The sequence below is a fragment of the Mobula birostris genome, chromosome 4 (assembly GCF_030028105.1).
Source record: "Mobula birostris isolate sMobBir1 chromosome 4, sMobBir1.hap1, whole genome shotgun sequence".
Lineage (NCBI taxonomy): Eukaryota > Metazoa > Chordata > Chondrichthyes > Myliobatiformes > Myliobatidae > Mobula > Mobula birostris.
The window spans coordinates 210,857,205-210,865,113 of record NC_092373.1 but is presented as its reverse complement, the minus strand read 5'-3'; positions in this window follow the sequence as shown (position 1 = coordinate 210,865,113).

Below are 7,909 nucleotides of genomic sequence, written 5' to 3'. Positions count from 1 at the left end.
ACGCATGCCCTAAAACTCCTGCCCTGAAACTCCGGCCCCGAATCTCAAGCCCTGAATCTCCTGCCGTGAATCTCCTGCCCTGAATCTCCTATCCTGAAACTCCTGCCCTGAATCTCAAGCCCTGCAACTCCTGCCCTGAAACTCATGCCCTAAAACTCCTGCCATGAATCTCATGCCCCGACACTCTGGCATTGAACCTCCTGCACTGAAACTTCTGCCCTGAATCTCATGTCCTGCAACTCTTGCCCTGAATCTCCCGCCCTGATTCTCCAGCCCTGAATCTCCTGCCCTGAAACTCCTGCCCTTAAACTACTGCCCTGAAACTGCTGACCCGAAGCTCCTGCCCTCAAACTCCAGCCCTCAAACTCGTGCTCTGAAAGTCCTGCCCTTAAACTCCTGCCCTGAAACTACCACCCCGAAAATTCTGCCTTCAAACTCCTGCCCTTAAACGCATGCCCTAAAACTCCTGCCCTGAAACTCCGGCCCCGAATCTCAAGCCCTGTAACTCCTGCCCTGAAACTACTGCCCTAAAACTCCTGCCCTGAAACTACTGCCCTGAACCTCATGTCCTGCAACTCTTGCCCTGAATCTCCTGCCGTGAAACTGTTGCTCTGAATCTCCTGCCCTGAAAGTGATGCCTTCAATCTCTTGCCCTGAAACTGCTGTCCTGAAACTCCTGCCGTGAAACTCCAACTCTGAAACTCTTGCCCTAAAACTCATGCCGGGAAATCCCTGCCCTGAAAGTCCTGCCTTCAATCTCATGCACTGAAACTGCTGCCCTGAAACTCCTGCGCTTAATTTGCTGCCCTGAAACTACTGCCGTGAAACTCCAACTCTGAAACTCCTGCACTGAAACAGCTGCTCTGAAAGTCCTGCCCTGAAACTCCTGCACTGAATCTCAAGCCCTGGAACTCCTGCCCTAAAACACCTGCCCTGAATCTCATGCCCTGAAACTCCTGCCCTGAATCTCTTGCCCTCAACACCTGCCCTGAAACTACTGCCTTGAAACTCCTGCCCTGAAACTCTTGACCTGAAACTCCTGCCCTGAATCTCCTGCACTGATTCTCCAGCCCTGAATCTCCTGCCCCGAAATACATGCCCTGAAACTCCTGACCGGAAACTGCTGCCCTGAACCTCCTGCCGTGAAACTCCTGCCCTAACCCCCTGCCCTGAATCTTATGCCACGAAACTCCTGCCCTGAAAATCCTCAATAAAACTCCTGCCTTGTAACTACTGCCCTGAAACTCCTGCACTGAATCTCAAGCCCTGGAACTCCTGCCCTTAAACACATGCCCTGAAACTCCTGCCCTGAAACTCATGCCATAAAACTCCTGCCCTGAAACTATTTCCTTGAAACTCCAGCCCTGAAACTCAGGCCCTGAATCTCCTCCCATGAATGTCCTGACCTAAAACTCCTGCCATGAATCTCATGCCCCGACACTCTGGAATTGAATCTCCTGCCCTGAACCTGCTGGCCTGAAACTGCTGCCCTGAATATCCTTTCCTGAACATCCAGCACTGAAACTTCTGCCCTGAATCTCATGTCCTGCAACTCTTGCCCTGAATCTCCTGCCGTGAAACTGTTGCTCTGAATCTCCTGCCCTGAAAGTGATGCCTTCAATCTCATGCCCTGAAACTGCTGTCCTGAAACTCCTGCCGTGAAACTCCAACTCTGAAACTCTTGCCCTAAAACTCATGCCGGGAAACTGCTGCCCTGAAAGTCCTGCGCTTAATTTCCTGCCCTGAAACTCCTGCCCTCAAGCTAGTGCCCTGAATATTATGCCTCGAAACTCCTGTCCTTAAACTTCTGCCCTTAAACTCCTGCCCAGAGACTGCTGCCCTGAAACTGCTGCCCTCAAACTCCTGCCCTGAATCTCCCACCCTGATTCTCCAGCCCTGAATCTCCTGCCCTGAAACTCCTGCCCTTAAACTACTGCCCTGAAACTGCTGACCCGAAGCTCCTGCCCTCAAACTCCGGCCCTCAAACTCGTGCTCTGAAAGTCCTGCCCTTAAACTCCTGCCCTGAAACTACCACCCCGAAAATTCTGCCTTCAAAATCCTGCCCTTAAACGCATGCCCTAAAACTCCTGCCCTGAAACTCCGGCCCCGAATCTCAAGCCCTGTAACTCCTGCCCTGAAACTACTGCCCTAAAACTCCTGCCCTGAAACTACTGCCCTAAAACTCCTGCCCTGAAACTACTGCCCTGAACCTCATGCCTTACAGTACTGACCTGAAACTCCTGCCCTAAAGATCCTGCACTGAATCTCATACCCTGAAACTCCAACCCTGAAATTCTTGCCCTGAATCTCCTGCCCTGCAACTTCTGCCCTGAAACTCATGCCCTAAAACTCCTGCCCTGAAACTACTTCCCTGAAAATCCTGCCCTGAAACTAGAGCCCTGAAACTCCGGCCCTGAATCTCCTCCCATGAATATCCTGACCTAAAACTCCTGCCATGAATCTCATGCCCCGACATTCTGGAATTGAATCTCCTGCCCTGAACCTGCTGCCCTGAAACGTTGCCCTGAATCTCCTGCCCTGAATCTTCTTTCCTGAACATCCAGCACTGAAACTTCTGCCCTGAATCTCATGTCCTGCAACTCTTGCCCTGAATCTCCTGCCGTGAAACTGTTGCTCTGAATCTCCTGCCCTGAAAGTGATGCCTTCAATCTCTTGCCCTGAAACTGCTGTCCTGAAACTCCTGCCGTGAAACTCCAACTCTGAAACTCTTGCCCTAAAACTCATGCCGGGAAATCCCTGCCCTGAAAGTCCTGCCTTCAATCTCATGCACTGAAACTGCTGCCCTGAAACTCCTGCGCTTAATTTGCTGCCCTGAAACTACTGCCGTGAAACTCCAACTCTGAAACTCCTGCACTGAAACAGCTGCTCTGAAAGTCCTGCCCTGAAACTCCTGCACTGAATCTCAAGCCCTGGAACTCCTGCCCTAAAACACCTGCCCTGAATCTCATGCCCTGAAACTCCTGCCCTGAATCTCTTGCCCTCAACACCTGCCCTGAAACTACTGCCTTGAAACTCCTGCCCCGAAACTCATGCCCTGAAACTCCTGACCGGAAACTGCTGCCCTAAAAATCCTGCCCTCAAACTCATGCCGTTAAACGCATGCCCTAAAACTCCGGACCTGAAAATCGTGGGCCTAATCTCCTGCCGTGAAACTCCTGTCCTAAATCTCCTCCCCTGAAACTCCTGCCTTGAAACGACTGCCCTGAATCTCCTGCACTGAAACTCCTGCCCTCAGTCTCCTGCCGTGAACTCCTGCCCTGAAACTCATGTCCTGAAACTTCTGCCCTGAAACTCCTTCCCTGAAACTCCTGCCCTGAATCTCCTGCACTGATTCTCCAGCCCTGAATCTCCGGCCCCAAAACTCATGCCCTGAAACTCCTGACCGGAAACTGCTGCCCTGAACTTCCTGCCCTAACCCCCTGCCTGAATCTTATGCCACGAAACCCCTGCCCTGAAAATCCTCAATAAAACTCCTGCCCTGAATCTGGGGCCCTGAAACCCCTGCCCTGAAACTGTTGCCCTGAATCTCCTGCCCTGAAACTCCTGCCCTCAAACTAGTGCCCTGAAACTCCTGCCCTGAATCGCATGACATGAAACGCCTGTCCTGAAAATCATGCCCTGAATCTCCTGCCCTGAAACTCCTCCCCTAAACCTCCTGCCATAAACCTCCTGCCCTGAAACTACAGCCCTGAAACCGCAGCCCTCAAACTCCTGCCCTGAATTTCCTGCCCTGAAACTCATTTCCTGAAACTCCTGCCCTGAAACTGCTGCCCTGATACCACTGCCCTGAAACTCCCGCCCTGAAACTGCTGTCCTGAATCTCCTGCCCCGATTCTCTGGCCCTGAATTTCCTGTCCTGTAACTCATGAACTGAAACTTCTGCCATAAAACTCATACCCTGAACCTCCTGCCCTGAAACTCCTGCCCTGAAACTCCTGCTCTGAATCTCCTGCCCTGAATCTCATGCCCCGAAACTCCTGCCCTCAAATTCCTCAATATAACTTTTGCCCTGAAGCTACTGCTCTCAAACTCCTGCCCTGAAACTTCTGCCCTCAAGCTAGTGCCCTGAATATTATGCCTCGAAACTCCTGTCCTTAAACTTCTGCCCTTAAACTCCTGCCCAGAGACTGCTGCCCTGAAACTGCTGCCCTGAAACTCCTGCCCTGAATCTCCCGCCCTGATTCTCCAGCCCTGAATCTCCCGCCCTGATTCTCCAGCCCTGAATCTACTGTCCTGAAACTCCTGCCCTGAAACTGCTGACCTGAAGCTCCTGCCCTCAAACTCGTGCTCTGAAAGTCCTGCCCTTAAACTTCTGCCCTGAAACTACCACCCCGAAAATTCTGCCCTCAAACTCCTGCCCTTAAACGCATGCCCTAAAACTCCTGCCCTGAAACTCCGGCCCCGAATCTCAAGCCATGCAACTCCTGCACTGAATCTCATACCCTGACACCCCTGCACTGAAACTCCAACCCTGAAATTCTTGCCCTGAATCTCCTGCTGTGTATCTCCTGCCCTGAATCTCCTACCCTGAAACTGCTGCCCTGAATCTCAAGCCCTGAAACTACTTCCCAGAAAATCCTGCCCTGAAACTACAGCCCTGAAACTCCGGCCCTGAATATCCTCTCATGAATATCCTGACCTAAAACTCCTGCCATGAATCTCATGCCCCGACACTCTGGCATTGAACCTCCTGCCGTGAAACTGCTGCTCTGAATCTCCTGCCCTGAAAGTGATGCCTTCAATCTCATGCCCTGAAACTGCTGCCCTGAAACTCCTGTGCTTAATCTCCTGCCCCGAAACTACTGCCGTGAAACTCCAACTCTGATACTCCTGCCCTAAAACTCATGCTGGGAAACTCCTGCCCTGAAAGTCCTGCCTTCAATCTCATGCACTGAAACTGCTGCCCTGAAATTCCTGCGCTTAATTTCCTGCCCTGAAACTACTGCCGTGAAACACCAACTCTGAAACTTCTGCACTGAAACAGCTGCTCTGAAACTCCTGCCCTGAAACTCCTGCACTGAATCTCAAGCCCTGGAACTCCTGCCCTTAAACGCATGCCCTGAAACTCCTGCCCTGAAACTCATGCCATAAAACTCCTGCCCTGAAACTATTTCCTTGAAACTCCAGCCCTGAAACTCAGGCCCTGAATCTCCTCCCATGAATGTCCTGACCTAAAACTCCTGCCATGAATCTCATGCTCCGACACTCTGGAATTGAATCTCCTGCCCTGAACCTGCTGGCCTGAAACTGCTGCCCTGAATCTCCTTTCCTGAACATCCAGCACTGAAACTTCTGCCCTGAATCTCATGTCCTGCAACTCTTGCCCTGAATCTCCTGCCGTGAAACTGTTGCTCTGAATCTCCTGCCCTGAAAGTGATGCCTTCAATCTCATGCCCTGAAACTGCTGTCCTGAAACTCCTGCCGTGAAACTCCAACTCTGAAACTCTTGCCCTAAAACTCATGCCGGGAAACTGCTGCCCTGAAAGTCCTGCGCTTAATTTCCTGCCCTGAAACTACTGCCGTGAAACTCCAACTCTGAAACTCCTGCGCTGAAACAGCTGCTCTGAAAGTCCTGCCCTGAAACTCCTGCACTGAATTTCAAGCCCTGGAACTCCTGCCCTGAATCTCAGGCCCTGCAACTCCTGCCCTGAATCTCAAGCCCTGGAACTCCTGCCCTAAAACACCTGCCCTGGAACTACTGCCCTTAATCTCCTGCCCTGAAACTCCTGCACTGAATCTCAAGCCCTGGAACTCCTGCCCTGAATCTCAGGCCCTGCAACTCCTGCCCTGAATCTGAAGCCCTGGAACTCCTGCCCTAAAACACCTGCCCTGGAACTACTGCCCTGAATCTCATGCCCTGAAACACCTGCCCTGAATCTCAGGCCCTGAAACTCCTGCCCTGAAACTTTTGCCCTCAACTCCTGCCCTGAAACTACTGCCTTGAAACTCCTGCCCTGAAACTGTTGACCTGAAACTCCTGCCCTGAATCTCCTGCCCTGAAACTCCTGCACTTAAAATCATGCCCTGAATATCCTGCCTTTGATCTCATGCCCTGAAAGTCCTGCCCTGGAACTACAGCCCTGAAACTCCAACCCTGAAACTCCTGCCCTGAATCTCCTGCCCTGAAACCGCTGCCCTGAAAGTCCAGCCCTGGAACTCCTGCCCTGAATCTCCTGCCCTGAAACTCCTGCCATGAATCTCATGCCCTGAATCTCCTGCCCTGAATCTGCTGCCCTGAAACTACTGCCCTGAAACTCCTGCTCTTAATCTCCAGCCCTGCTCTACTGCCGTGAAACTCCAACTCTGAAACTCCTGCCCTGAAACTGTTGCTCTGAAACTCCTGCCCTGAAACCCCTACCCTGAATCTACTGCAATGAATCTCCTGCCCTGGCCGTCCGGCACTGAATCTCCTGCCCTGAAACTCCAACCCTGAAACTTCTGCCCTGAAGCTAATGTCCTGAAACTATTGCACTGAATCTCCTGCCGTGAATCTCCTGCACTGAAACTCATGCCAGGAAACTCCTGCACTGAAAGTCCTGCCTTCAATCTCATGCCTTGAAACTGCACCCCTGAAACTCCTGCGCTTAATCTCCTGCCCTGGAACTACTGCCGTGAAACTCCAACTCTGAAACTGCTGCCCTGAAACTGCTGCTCTGAAACTCCTGCCCTCAAACCTCTGCCCTGAATCTCGTGCCCTAAATCTACTGCACTGAATCTCCTGCCCTGAATCTCATGCCCTGGAAGTCCTGCCTTGAAACTCATGCCCTGAAACTGTTGTCCTGAAACTGCTGTGCTTAAATTCCTGCCCTGAAGCTCTTGCCCTGAATCTCATACCCTGAAACTTCTGCCCTGAATCTCATGTCCTGAAGCTAATGCCCTGAAACTCCTGCCCTGTAACTCCTGTCTTGAATCCTATGCTCTGGAGTACTGTGTCCAGTTCTGGTCGCCTCACTACAGGAAGGATGTGGAAGCATTGGAGAGGGTACAGAGGAGATTTACCAGGATGCTGCCTTATTATCAGAGATTAAAGGAGCTAGGGGTTTACTCTTTAGAGAGAAGAAGGATGAGAGGAGACATAATTGAGGTGTACAAGATAATAAGAGGAATAGATAGAGCGGATAGCCAGCGCCCCTTCCCCAGGGCACCACTGCTCAATACCAGAGGACATGGCTTTAAGATAAGGGGTGAGAAGTTCAAGGGGGATATTAGAGGAAAGTTTTTCACTCAGAGAGTGGTTGGTGCGTGGAATGCACTGCCTGAGTGGTGGTGGCAGATACACTAGTGAAGTTTAAGAGACTACTAGACAGGTATATGGAGGAATTTAAGGTGGGTCTTATATGGGAGGCAGGGTTTGAGGGTCGGCACAACATTGTTGGCCGAAGGGCCTGCACTGTGCTGTACTATTCTATGTTCTATGTTCTCCGAATTACAGCCGAATCAGGATTTCTGTCCTTTTAAATCTTCCGCGCTTCACTCTCCGACGTCACACGCCTGCGCACTCCCACCTCTCTGAACTCCGATGAAAAAAAACGAAAAATTCAAAAATGGCCTCCTCCGCACTGCCGTTCCGATTCTCAGACTTCCTTCCCCCTCTCACTCTCCCTGTGATGACAGGTTGCAGCTGGTCACTACTCCGTAGGAGAAGATATTTCCCTTGAATTTCATAGAATCATACAGATCTACAGCACGTTACAGCCCATTCGGCACACAGTGTTGTGCCGACCATGTAACTCCTAGAAACTGCCTAGAATTACCCTACCGCATAGCCCTCTATTTTCTTAATCTCCATGTACTATCTAACATATCTGCTTCGGATAGCCCTCTATTTTCTTAATCTCCATGTACTATCTAACATATCTGCTTCTGGACTAGTTCCAGACTCTGCACC